At 36.8% G+C, this 14,844-nt stretch overlaps 1 long non-coding RNA gene across 1 annotated transcript in view; it reads left to right on the top strand.

The window, feature by feature from the left end:
• LOC134797799 (uncharacterized) overlaps window positions 1-14,844 on the top strand; it is a 153,886-nt gene that overhangs the window by 116,038 nt on the left and 23,004 nt on the right. The window lies entirely within an intron of this gene.

Below are 14,844 nucleotides of genomic sequence, written 5' to 3'. Positions count from 1 at the left end.
TGCGCGGCCCGGTCGAGGGGCCAGTAGGTAGTATGACAGATTTTGGACTTTAGCAGGAAAGCAATAATTGGCAGGAAACGGCCCAGGAAAGTGGTATCCTCTTCTTTCGGAGGCCATGACCCTTTTTGGGCCGCTGAGCTACATTAGGTAGATGTAGTTAGTTCCTAAAATGCATTTTTTATACTTTTGTGACAGCAATCAAGCAAGCCGAGTTTTTCTGTTTCAAGGTTCTATTTATGAAGTGACGTGACAGGTTCCTTAAGCAAGAAGCTAAAATAAAAATTTGTGGCATCTACACCAATAAGTATGCGTGGCACGCGATGTTGCATGGAAGTTATCAGTCTTATTTTATTTCCTAGTCTCTGCTTCACTATGGAATGGTGGCATTTTAAATTGCATGAGGAGCATGGGGCTTATTGTTTCAGAGGTGGAAGCCAATGGTCTTAAAATAACAGGCAGTAAACCTGTCAAAATAAATAAGGGGAAGGGAAATGTTTTTCGTTGATACTTTTTTAATTAAGCTTAAGTAAATACCCATTCAAATGTTGGGTTGTGTTATGATATGATGAATGTGAATAGATTTTTTTTCTGTGTAACAACTTAAATCCATACCTAAGGTCTATAGACCAATAGTGGGACCGGATTTTTGCACTAAAAGTTTTGATAATTCTAAAGATGAAAAAGTGATACTTATCTGACATGGGACATATTTTTAAGCATATTTGTAAAATATGACTAAAAGTTAGAACGAGCGTTAGATATAAATTAGGTATTTATATATTTTTAGTAATGATTTTTTAATATTGAATTAAAGTGCAATGTTTAAGTTCCATCGTTTATAATATGTATGACGCTTTATAATGTAAAATTATTAGAAATTTTTTTAACGTGCTTCTTAGTCAAACTACAAATTAGCTTATTATTTTGTCGATATTGAATTAAAGTTTAATAAATCCACAACAACATATCTAAATTCTTAAGTTAATAGGCAAGCTAAAAATTTAGAAGAATAAGATATATGCTTTAGAATTAATATGCGTTTTTTGTCCTATAATATCTAATATTGAATTAGAGTCTGTAAAAATAAGTCTATTACTATAAAATAATATACGCAGCCATATTATGGAAAATAAGAAATTTCGGTGTGTAGCTTGCATTGTAATAGTAAAATATATTTAAAAAGGCGCGAAATTCATACATACGCCGCGCTGGTCCGTCAGTGTCGCCGGCGCGGCGCCCGAGACCCTATCATAGCCTACCTATACCTCGCCCCTCGCCTCGCCCCACCTGCCGCTCACAGCACTGTCTGTCTTTTCTTATCATTCATTTGTTTGTTTACTGTGGACATATATAAATTAGATGCGGACATTACGTGAAATTAAAGGGGTCCCTTTGTTTCCCATAAAGTTTTAAGTCATAATGTATTATTTGTCATATAAGAACCTTCGGGCTCTCGAATTAAGGTTTATTTTTGAATGGCCTTAGTAGCAGTTTGATAGCGTTGACTCGGCTCGGAGAGTTGGCGAATTGGCGATTCATTCGCCGAGTTAGCGGATCGGATACCAAGTTATCAGTTAGTTTAGTGGCCTAGTTGATTAGGAAGAACATTTGAATTTCGAAATTGTAATAAAAATGTACATGATATTAACAACTATTTTTTACCATAGTTTGTCAAAGGACTGTCTCATTTCAAACATAGAGAGAATCATCATACTATCTTTGACTTACACTAGTACTAGCACCGAAAAGAAAAGGATGAATATAGTTTTTTGTTTTTATTTACTGACAAATTGGTTTGACCGACTATACCTATTTCTGGTTCCTATTGTCATGTCCTGTCCTATTCAACGTCAATATCATATTATGTATATTATAAACCAACTGCTCAATATTACACGTATACATATTGAATATACAATAAGGTAAGTGACCTCACCTTATTGTATATTCCGTGTCGGCCGTATATGCCTATATACAGCCCACCTTAAATTAAAATGTTTTTTTTTTAATAAACAGGATATTAAGTATGAAAAACTCACTCAAATAGGTATCTTATTTATTGAAGTTTCTTCATTATACCAAAATAGTTATAAAAATATTACGATACTCTTGGAAAATATACCTTTTATAAAAGTCCTATTGTGGGCCTTATTGAACACTAGCAGGGTATTACTTAATCCCGCAAAAAATAATAATTTTGACAGTAGACAATAACAGATTTTATTGTTTTTAACTTAAGAGTTATACATATACAAATAACAATATTTGGTACTTCACAACAAGAGGATATTTATAATAAGTTAAAAATAATTCTTTTGGGCCTTATTAACTAAAGATATAAAAATTGTCTAGTTTACGCGAAAATAGTAGGTAACTAAAGTCACTAAACATAAAGCTTTATTATTATTATGTTTTAACATCTGGGGGCACGGCAGTGCCCCCGCCAAGACGAGCAAAGCGCAAGGGCACTATCTACCTTTTCTCGAAGCGCTTCGTCGTTTTTTGGAACCCTCATAACTTGGGGTTGGATTATACTAGATAAACAAAGTTCTCGGACTTATTAAGCATATCAATTGCATAGCTCTTATACTTTAGATTTTATTCATATGTAAAAACTTCGATTTCGTCACTGACTCACTCACTTGATGATTATCAATACCTTTAGGGTACTTCCTGAAGTCCTCTAAGAAGCTGAAATTTGATATGTAAGATAGTTTTAGTACACAAACAACAAATAAATTCAAAAACTTGAATTTTTTAATCCTTAAGGGGATGATGAGGGGGTTTAATCTTGTATGGGGAATCAATAATCGCTGAACCGATTTAGTTGAAATTTGGTATGTAGATAGGTATTGTTATGGGGAAGGATATAGAATAGATTTCAATCTCAAAGTTTACCCTTACGGGCTGAAGGCAGATTTCAACCCCAAAGTTTACCCTTACGGGGTGAAGGGTTTATATGGGGAATCAGTAAGAAGTACATTGTGTAACAGATGCCCCCAGATACTTATTTCAGGATTTTTAATAGTAAATCACCCCCAACCCTTTAAATTAGGGGATGGAAGATTGTCATAAGCAACTTACAAAAAGAAGTGAAATCACACCAAAAACATTTTGATGTAAAATGTTGCCCAGACGAAACCATAAGGCTCGCACTGTCAAAAAGTTATCAGATCTCTTGCCAAGCTTCTAACTCTACAAGCCCTAACTTCACTAGCTCTACACCTTAGTCAAAGTATGTAGCTCGGCCGTTTCGTTTCTACAATAACTATTGTATGTATAATAAAAAAACCGCCCAAGTGCAAGTCGGACTCGCGTTCCAAGGGTTCCGTACATTACACAATTTTTAACAATATGTTTTTTAGTGAAAAGTGAGTAAAATGTCTTTTAAAAACCCGTAGGGATCGGATCAAAAACTAAGTACTTAAGTCCGACTCACGCCACAGATTATACAATAGTTCTTACGAACTGATACTTATCTCTCAAACAAAACGCAAGTACCTACCGTTTTGATACCTACACAAAAATACAATGGAGTGACCTTCAACGCGCCGCTCCCCGTACCGCGCGCACCGGCACAACGCTAGGGTTGCTGACGCTTAGAAATGATAAATAAATACCCACTTAAACAGAGGAGTGAAATAAAAGGAAAGCTAAATCTTAAATTATACCTAATATTCCGATTATGCTTTAGTGTTTGCGAAATAGTCATTTTAAAAGGTCATATGTCCCTGCAGTAACCGCAGTGTTTACGCCGTTTTATAAACCGCGCAATAATCCCAGCAATAATTAGTTTTAAAACTTCGTGTAATTTAAAACCAGATAGAGATTAATGTTACATAGTAAAGAAAAATAATAGAAACCCCATGAATAAAGGTAATTAATTATAAGTTAACCAGAGCAAAAATGAGTAGGCACTTTCCGGTGTAAACTTACTGTCGTTAAAATAAACATTTACCAAAATAAATTAAAAATTTACTACCTATTTCAAATAGATAGATATCTAAATCTATACATTTGTCACACATATTAAACATTACATGTTTAATTAAAGAAATTCAATAGTAGGTAGGTACCTACTACCCGCGCGATTCGAACTTTAAGATATCGCGCCGTTAGACTTCACTAGATATGAAATAGTAAAGATATGTGACGTTCCACGGCAAAAGGTACCTTATGGCGGCTGGCGCTTACGCTTATTATTATCGCCACTCCAATATTCAGTCGGGGCAATGGTACCTTTTGCCGTGGAACGTCACATATCTTTACTATTTCTTATCTAGTGCATCTCTAATTCATTTCCCGAATCCCGCCGTCCGTGTAACTATCGTAAAAATTGACAGTGCGGCGCGCGGTGACGTGCGTACGTGAGCGCGTGTGGCAACCAACTGGCTTGCTTTTCTACCGTGAACGGGAGCAGATTCGTAGGTATTAATCCGAGCTCGCGCAGAGAGTTCCATAGGCCTGCTCACGCTTAGCTCCACATTTCTAATAGGTTTTCCTGTCATCTATAGGTAAAGAGCTAATATGTGTATTTTTTTCATAATAAAAAGACCCAATAGTTTCGGAGATAAGGGTAATGTTAATTTTTTGCCTGTTTTCTTAAATAACTTCTAAACTATTTATTTTAAAATTATGAAAAAAATATATTTGAGATTCTAATTCTAAAATGAGCCCCTTCTAATAGGTTTTCCTGTCATCTATAGGTAAAGAGCTAATATGTGTATTTTTTTCATAATAAAAAGACCCAGTAGTTTCGGAGATAAGGGTAATGTTAATTTTTTGCCTGTTTTCTTAAATAACTTCTAAACTATTTATTTTAAAATTATGAAAAAAATATATTTGAGATTCTAATTCTAAAATGAGCCCCTTCATTTGATATATAACAAAGATATAGTTTTTTTTCTTCTATTTATCATTCATCTCAAAAGTGACCCCTTTATTTAAATTTATATTACATTTACTTTACATGTATGTCTTTGGGTTATAGACAAGTTTCGACTTATTAGTCCAGTAGTTTCGGAGCAAATAGGCTGTGACAGACGGACAGCCAGACACACGAGTGATCCTATAAGGGTTCAGTTTTATTCCTTTTGAGGTACGGAACCCTAAAAATAATGATTATAATAAGTTTTTCACCTTATGCCCATGTGGCGGTAGCAAAACAGCCAAGCCACATATTTTGACTAAGGTGTAGAGTTAGTGAAGGGGCTTGTAGAGTTTGAAGCTTGGCTCGACAAGAGATCTGATAACTTTTTAACAGTGCGAGTCTTAGGCTTATGGTTTCGTCTTAGCAACATTTTACATGAAAATGTTTTTGGTGGGATAATTTTTTACAGTATAAATATTTCTTCGTAACAGTTAGTATTATCTTTTAACATGATTTTTACTGTACATCTGGGCCCTATTTCACCAACGTGACAGGTGCGACATTTGTCGACATCACTGTTACTGACGTCACAGGCCTTTATAGGCTACGGTAACCGCTTACCATCAGACGAGCGGTGTGGTTGTTTGCCACCAACCAGTGTTGGGCGTAATTAATTACTCGTGTAATTTAATTACATGTAATTAATTACTCGTGTAATTTAATTACATGTAATTAATTACTCGTGTAATTTAATTACATGTGATTAATTACTCGTGTAATTTAATTACATGTAATTAAAATGTTTGTAATTTAATTACATAAAATTTAATTACATGTAATTAATTTTTCTGTGTAATTTGCAATTGTGATTACATTAATTAGTAATTAAATTACTCAATTACTTTTCATTTACCTTTTTAATAATATGCAAATATGAACAAATTTACTTGTAGTAATTATAAAGAAAAACTTTTATGAATTCCATTATACGCTGGATAACGTTATAACATATTCTTTATCCCTGGAATCATACCTTTACAGGGTACTATGTGACAAACCACGTTGAATATGGCGGTCGGCGCTTACGTCGCGTAGCACCGCATTAGTTTGCACGATGCACATCCCTGGTGCGCCGGGTGCGGGCCAGCCCCAACCCTATCCTGTGTGTGATAGCGGACAGACTTGACTGCCCGTATATGAGACACTGCTGCGAAATGCATGTTTCCAGCAGTGTATATATATTGTAATAGTTAATTAGGTACTAACATTAGGAACGTAAGTCTACTAACAAATCTGTATGAGTCCATAGTTGCTCGAAATAAATATTTTTCATTTCATTTTCATTTCATTAGTTAATAGGGCGCCGGTAATAATGACGTAAGCGCCGACCTAAGGTGCCTTTCGGGTTGGACTGTAGCAAAGGGGGGGCTGGGACTTGGACAATTGTCACAAGAAATACGACAGTTGTCACGAAATTCCGACACAGAACTCATTTACTGTCATGAATTACCGAAAGTTCTTTGAAATCTTGTGTCAATTGTCATCATTATCATCATAAACAAGAAAGATACCTGTTTTTTGCCGATATAATAAAGTTTTTTTTAATAATACAATGATAGTGACAAACAGGAATAAGGCCCGTCCAATGGTAAGCTATAACCGTAGCCCATGGATGCCTGTGACGTCAGCAACAATGTCACTTTGGTGAAATAGGGCCCTGGTGCTACATTACGACACCGGTGCTATAATAAGCACATTAAAACACTCCCTTTGGCCGTGTTTTAAAATTCGTCATTTGTTGCAAAATTTCAATTTTTCGCACTTCTATCGTAAATAACTACCTATGTATTAATAAAAAAAGTTACCTATATAAGTAAGTAGTTACTGCCTTTAACAAGTATAAGTGTCTAAATGTTATTAGACTTTTTGATTCTTTAAAACGTCTTTAGGTCAATAAAGCAAGTGAAAAATTATTAGAGTTAGACCAAGAAAAGTCTGCAGCGATTTGGACAGCCCACGCAGTGAAGGTGTTATTTATAAGTCATAATTTCATAGAAGTTTCTTCAAATCGGCCTTATTAATGAGAGATTAAAAATATTCAAAATTATCTAAAAATATTTTAATCTATTATTTCATCTCATACGTTCAATAAGGCCCGGGACTGGACCTTTTTACCTGCACTGACAGTGGATCTTCTTAGCAACAAGTACAAATTCAGAATAATAGGGAGCAACTGCTATTTTTGAATGCTGGGCCTTGTTACCCGCCGGGCCTCATATGCCTGCACCTCACCTACCTTATTTATTTGTTTTACAAGGGGAAAATTTGTTGATTAATCATGCTAATATTGATACCCAAACAAGAGAAACATACTAAAATTGAACCACAAGCGTAGCGAGTGGTTCGTAAAGTTGAACCTCGAGCGTAGTGAAGGTTTCAAGGGACGAGGGTTAAATAAAATTTTCACTACATCAGCTCGTAAAGGCCCTCTTGATTGTTCGAAACGGATAAGAAGAGTGGCATTTAATTTGATGCAAATTTTGAGTTGTTTCCGTAGGTATACTCGTAAAGCTCAGTTGGTTGGTAAAATTGACTTTAAAATGATAAATATTGAATAACGTTAGTTTGAAATTGATTTAAATGATAAAGTAAATATTATCGGAGATATATATATCGGATATCGCTCTTAAACAAAAAATATATGTCGCTAGTCATTTATAACCTAAAAGCGCCAAATTACGCAAAATTATATTGAAATGACACCTGTCTACTTATTGAATTTGAAGAATACTTTAACAAGGGTGGTTATCTGTATGACAATGCACCTAAAATAATTTTCAAATGTATCTATTATTTCTATACTTAACACGATAACGAATTCTACGTAAACCAAACCGCGGGCAATCCCTAGTACATATAGAAATAAATAAGTGTAGGTAAGTTTCCATTAGTGTACCTACTATTAACAATATAACTATTTACCATTGATAATAATTTTATAAACGTTTTGCGTATTTTTTACGGGCACCGCGCTAATCGCTAGCCCGCCACCGTCGATCGCTGCCTCCTGCCACGGCGCACAGCGCGGCGCGCGAAAACGCCGCGCGTTTGAAATGTAACTCAATATAAGCGCGGAATGCATACTTACGTATCAGTATTTAGTGTCGCCGTGATTTTATATTTCTAATATTTTGTGTGGGAACTAAGATCTTTATTATGACCGTGTAATATTAACTCTACAAACTTTAATTCAATATTGGCTATACTGCTTAACCAGAAATCAATATCTAGACAAGCACATTGTCTACATTTCTAATTTTTTACAAGTATACTAAGTTGATAGATAATATCGTAATTTTACAATATCAGCTACTTTAATTCTTTATTGACAAAGTAATTCGTGTTTTTACGTTCACCAGAAAGCAGCTGTTCCAGATTTCTAAAAACCGAATATTGTGAATAAATTAAAGTGTTATTGAACATGTCACAGTTTTTTGTAACTTTAATTTTATATTTACATAGTTATTTAGCAAAATTGAAATATTTAAATATGGCCGAACGCTCCACCTATAATTTTCTTATATTTTACATAAATGTTATTTAACATGCATGCAATAACATATCAAAAAAGAAAAAACTTTAATGTTATCAAAACCCATTTTTGTTCCACCGCTGGTCTACTAATTAAATTAAATTTTCAATTAACACTACAAATTGTGCTTAATTGTTATTTAGAAAACAAATTATACATTATGATTATGTTATCTCTGACCAAAATCTGAGGGGTGAATATGTAGGTCATACTGAAAAATTTTTACTATGGGGCCAACCCCGTAATCGCGAAAAAAATCAGCTGTGCTATGATTCACGACGAATAAAAGGGACAGCAGATTTTTTGTCTCGATTTCGGGGTTGGCCCCATGGGCTGATTTAGACGGCGCGCGAACTCGCATGAGATTTTAGTTACATTGCGGACAATGGGTTACGTCCAATTCAACCGATCGATCGAAACCCGCAATGCAATGAAACTCGCATGCGAGTTCGCACGCCGTGTAAATCAGCCTAACTCGTATCTCGCATGCGAGTTTCATTACATTGCGGTTTTTGATCGTTCGGTTGAATTGAATTGGACGTAACCATCAGTCCGCAATGTAACTAAAATCGCATGCGAGTTCGTGCGCCGTTTAAGTCAGCCCTAAAGTTGTTCAGTATGAACTACATGTATTCACCCCTCAGAGTTTGATCAGAGACAACAAAATCACCTTGTATATGGAACGCTTTAATGGTTTGTTTCGCACTATCTCAATATTTTTTATTGACAACAATTCATATGACCTTTTAAACAGGCATTTTTCTTGCAGAAACTTCTAGATCCACGTTCTAAAGTAATAATGTGTAATTACCGATGTGTGGGATATGTTGCCAGTTAGTTTTAACTCAATTTTATGGCCCATTAAGTTCCCCTGATGCCATTATTGAACTAACTACAGAATTCTATGTAAACTAATAAATAACTGTTATTTAACTATAAAACTCTCGTGAGACGAGAACATAATTAATATAATTTTAAACGGGTTACTCGCGTATTTTGGTCAAAAAACTAGAGATGCAATGGATAGTTGTTTGGCCGGATGTTCGGCCTGACCATCAGCTGAATATTCGGTATCCGGCCGCCGAATATTCGGCCGGCCGAACTATAGGCTATAAACTATAGGAACTATACTTGTGCAGGTTTTGACCTGTTTCGTAGTGAACGTTCGCTACGGACTCATTTTTAGGTTCGAAAACTTAAAAATGAGTGCGCGTGCAAATCTGTTTCTTAAATCCAATTTATTTTCTCCGAAATCAAGCTAAGTCACTATGCGGTATCCGGCCGGATGGTAGGTCACTATCCGGTATCCGGCCGGATAATAAAATAGGGGCCAGATAGGCCGGATACCGATAGTAACCAAATATCCGGTGCATCTCTACCAAAAACGCTTAATATATTTCGATCCGTTATCCTTAACAGATGCACTCGCTATCTTAACAGACACGCACTTTTTCTTTCTCTATCCTGATACTGTACCTATTTGTGTGTGTGTATGTGTGTAATGTCTGACACCCTTTAATGAAAAAGGATATTAAGAAACTACAAGGTTTTAGCGATTTCCTCGAGGCGCGGATAACAAACGATTCGCTTAATGGATGGTATTACGTTGCACCGTATCTCTTTCAGTTAATTAACTACTGAGGTTATACAACACGCTGAGAAAACATCTTATGCGTTATCCTCATGGGGGGATGGAGGAGTAATAAATAGTACTGATTTTTATCCATTTTATTCCATGTTTTTGTTCAGGATGCATATTTGAATAAATAGGAATCAAATCAAATTATTTTTATATTTTGATTTGTGTTTTTTATGTAACTTATGAACACTAATAGGTACTGTATAAAAATGTGCTTTTCGAGAAATGTTAGTCTGTTAGACAACGAAATATAAGTAAATTACGAGATGTACACTGAGTAAAAATAATTTCAAGAAAACACAAATGTTAATATGTCAAGAGCGGCATTCGAACTGTAAAAATCATATCTTGTTTAAATATTGATTTTTCAATGATAGAGTTTCACTAAATTCATACCAATATCAAATCAAGTTAAGATTTTAAAGTTCCAGTACCCTAATAACATACATTGCATATGCACTCTAATTCACCCAACAAGGCCTTTAGTGGCAACAGCCAAACTACTTAACCGCGCTCAGCCCGTGCCAAGTCTACAGACACAAATGATGAAAATTGCTTACTTTATACAGGAAGTATTTTTGAGGGATTTGTTCCCATAAGTCATAAGCCATGTCCCAGCGCCTCATTGACACCTCAGGTGACCGGAGGGCTGGCAGCTACCTCGGCCAGAGGATAAGCCTGGCCATCCAAAACGGTAACGCTGCCAGCCTTCTGGGCACCATAACGCATGAAGGTGACCAGTACGGTTACCATCAGTTTGTCACTGACATAAACGCCGTCGAGAACGTAATTTACTTTCTATACATCTCGCTCGTACTCGCATATTAGTGCAAACGGGATGTATAGAAAGTAAATTACGTTCTCGACGGCGTTTATGTCAGTGACAAACTGATGGTAACCGTACTGAGGAGCATTTTTTACTTATAAGTTAAGTTTAAGATTTGTTATATTTTAGTTTTAATTTTAACGTTTAGTTCTTTTTTAGGGTTCCGTACCCAAAGGGTAAAACCGGACCCTATTACTAAGACTCCGCTGTCCGTCCGTCCGTCCGTCTGTCACCAGGCTGTATCTCACGAACCGTGATAGCTAGACAGTTGAAATTCACAGATGATGTATTACTGTTGCCGCTATAACAACAAATACTAAAAAGTACGGAACCCTCGGTGGGCGAGTCCGACTCGCACTTGTCCGGTTTTTTCTGTTTGTTATTAATAAAGTTAGGCTATATCATGTGAACCGATTTAAAAAAAAAGTGACTTCACAAACCAGTCAAGTCATAAGCCTGTCGGATTAGGCCCTAACTTTGAATGAATTTTTGCTTAGGGGTCCTAAGCGATTTCTTTAGAAAAAATTTAAGTGTCGGTCGGTCCGGGCCGTTATAGCGTGAGTCATACTTTAATACGAATAGGTGATCCCTCTGTTTCCTAGAGTGACTCGTGTCATACATTATTAAGTGGTACCTCTGTTATAGTTTTGTTACAATTCCGTTTTACGTAACAGAACATCACAAAGCGAATACTAATGAGGGCTAAGGCGATTCTTAAACTTGGCTTTCTTTAAGTGCCTAGTGCAAGTTAAGGCTAAAGTACTAGAGATAGTTATGAATAGTTTTAAGAATAACTATTTTAGGGTTCCGTAGTATCGGACTCGCGCACGAAGGGTTCCGTACCATAATGCAAAAAACGGCAATAAAAAAAACGGTCACCCATCCAAGTATTGACCCCGCCCGAAGTTGCTTAACTTCGGTCAAAAATCTCGTTTGTTGTATGGGGGCCCCAATTAAATCTTTATTTTGAACTGTTTTTAGTATTTGTTGTTATAGCGGCAACAGAAATACATCATCTGTGAAAATTTCAACTGTCTATGACGGACGGACAGCGGAATCTTAGTAATAGGGTCCCGTTTTACCCTTTGGGTACGGAACCCTAACAACGGGACCCAATTACTAAGACTCCACTGTCCGTCTGTCTGTCTGTCACCAGGCTCTATATAAAGAGCCGCGATAGCTACACAGTTTACATTTTCAGAGATATTTCTGTTGCCGCTTCAACAACAAATACTAATATGTACGGAACCCTCAGGGGGCGAGTCCGACTCGCACTTGTCCGGTTTTTATTTAGATATCGTTAGAGGTTTTTAAGAACAATTAACGTTGATTTTATACCAACAAGTAGAAGAAAACATTGCCTTTCTTCAAATTAATGTAACGGTTTTCAACCACCTGATTTTACACAAACATGTTACGCAGTAAAAACCAGCAATTTCAAATCATATATATATAACTCTAATTGTCGTGTTACATAACTACTTGCTTTTACTGTTGAATGACAGAATATAATCTAATTATCAGTTGTAACTTCTGATTCACGTCACGACCTTATAAGATATTAATCGGATATGTCGTATCTTTAGCAAATTTTTGACGTATCTTAAAGTTCGAATCGGGCCCTCAGTCACAACCCGAATGTAACTCATCCTAAAGCGCGCATGAGATGTGAGCAAAACAAGGAAACATTTTCTATTGAAAACATTTTAATCAGTGAGATTTTGAGCGAATTTTAGAACTGTTTGTGTTCCAGTTGGCTGGAACAATCGGGCCGTACGTCATTCGAGGAAATTAAAAACGTCCACTCTACGGCGCTAAGTGAAAAGGTCGGCACAGTGGAGCTTTTGGATACAGTATGAATGAGTTAATTTATTAATCCATACTAATATTATAAAGGCGAAAGTGTGTCTGTCTGTCTGTCTGTTACCTCGTCACGCTTAAGCCGCTGAACCGATTTAGTTGAAATTTGGTATAGAGATTAGTTTGAGTCCCGGGGAAGGACATAGGATAGTTTTTATGTCGGAAATCATCCCTGAAGAGAGTGCAAAGGGGGGTGGAATTGAAAGAGTTAATGAATTGCCTAATAATTGAAGTAAGCAATGCGCGAATTGAATGATTGCTATTAGCATTATCCAGGCGCTATACCTACTTTAGCTGCTGTCGCTAATTCCACGCAGTCGAAGTCGCGGGCAAAAGCTAGTAAGCTTATATTTATTCCTGTTTTTTGCACACATTTTTTTATGATATAAGAGGCGAACGAGCAGACAAATTACCTGATGGTAAGCAATTACTGTCGCCCATGGACACAGTGCATTGCCGGCCTTTAAGATGGGAGATCTTTTCTTAAGGATCTGTAGGTCTTCGGTCCGAAAATACCGCAGGCGACAGTTCATTCCACAGTTTAGCTGTGCGAGGCAGGAAGTTTCCGGAGAAACGCACAGTTGAGGACTGCCAACTAAACCATCTAAGTGGTGAAGATGGAAATTTTGTTGCGCAGAGCCCCGTTTTACATGCGGTAGAAATATGTATAGAACGAGGCCTCCATCTCGACGCAGCGCCATGGAGTCAGGCTGATCGCTTATTTAGCAAAAAAAAATCAGTTTATTTTTACTTTATTCGCCTTATTTTTTAAATAAAAACCGGCCAAGTGCCAGTTGGACTCGCGCACGAAGGGTTCCGTACCATTACGCAAAAACGGCAAAAGAATCACGTTTCTTGTATGAGAGCCCCACTTAAATATTTATTTTATTCTGATTTTAGTATTTGTTGTTATAGCGGCAACAGAAATACATTATCTGTGAAACTTTCAACGGTCTAGCTATCACAGTTCATGAACGACAGTCTGGTGACAGGCAGACAGACAGACGGACAGTGGAGTCTTAGTAATAGGGTCCCGTTTTTACCCTTTGGGTACGGAATCCTAAACACAGTTGTTACCTACTGTTTCGTTATACATCTACTGTCATCGGGTGTGTCGTATCTTGACAGCGATTTTGTTATGAAATATCGCAAAAAAAATCTGATTGCAACCGAGATTAACATCCGGCTTAGCACTCCCGGTTATTGCTTTGTATATAGCTTTATAATTATAATAATAAATCAGCCTGTATAATAAACTGTTGTGCACAGACGTCCTCTCGTGTAGAAGAGAAATTGGACTGCCCACGCTGCCCAAAGGGAGTTAGCTTTTTATTTAATTTTTAGGGTTCCGTACCCAAAGGGTTAAAACGGGACCCTATTACTAAGACTCCACTGTCCGCCAGTCTGTCTGTCCGCCTGTCAGTCTCCAGGCTGTATCTCATGAACCGTGAAAGCTAGACAGTTGAAATTTTCACAGATGATGTACCTATTTCTGAGGGGCTACCGCGAAAACCGAAATTCGCAAATTGCGGGGATCTTACTCTTCTACTCCAATGAAGGCGTAATTAGAGTGACAGAGAAAAATGCCCGCAATTGACGATTTTCGGTATTGGCGGTAGCCCTACTGTTGCCGCTATAACAATAAATACTAAAAAGTGCGGAACCCTCGATCGGTTTTTTTTAAAGTAAAATAATATAAATAAGGAAGTAATTTGGGTAATTGAGCGATAGGTACCTGAAGTTTTTGTAATTTGAGAAAACCTTACTTCAAAAGTTTGTTCTTTTGCTCCTTCTCCAGGAGAACTTTTCCTTGTAATTACCCAAGATTTTTAGGGTTCCGTACCCAAAGGGTAAATCGGGACCCTATTACTAAGACTCCGCTGTCCGTCCGTCCGTCCGTCCGTCCGTCTGTCACCAGGCTGTATCTCACGAACCGTGATAGCTAGACAGTTGAAATTTTCACAGATGATGTATTTCTGTTGCCGCTATAACAATAAATACTAAAAAGTACGGAACCCTCGGTGGGCGAGTCCGACTCGCACTTGTCCGGTTTTTTA

Source organism: Cydia splendana, chromosome 15, assembly GCF_910591565.1.
Source record: "Cydia splendana chromosome 15, ilCydSple1.2, whole genome shotgun sequence".
NCBI classification, from domain to species: domain Eukaryota; kingdom Metazoa; phylum Arthropoda; class Insecta; order Lepidoptera; family Tortricidae; genus Cydia; species Cydia splendana.
Note: the sequence above shows the minus strand (reverse complement) of the source record. Positions and strands in the feature narration are given on the sequence as shown.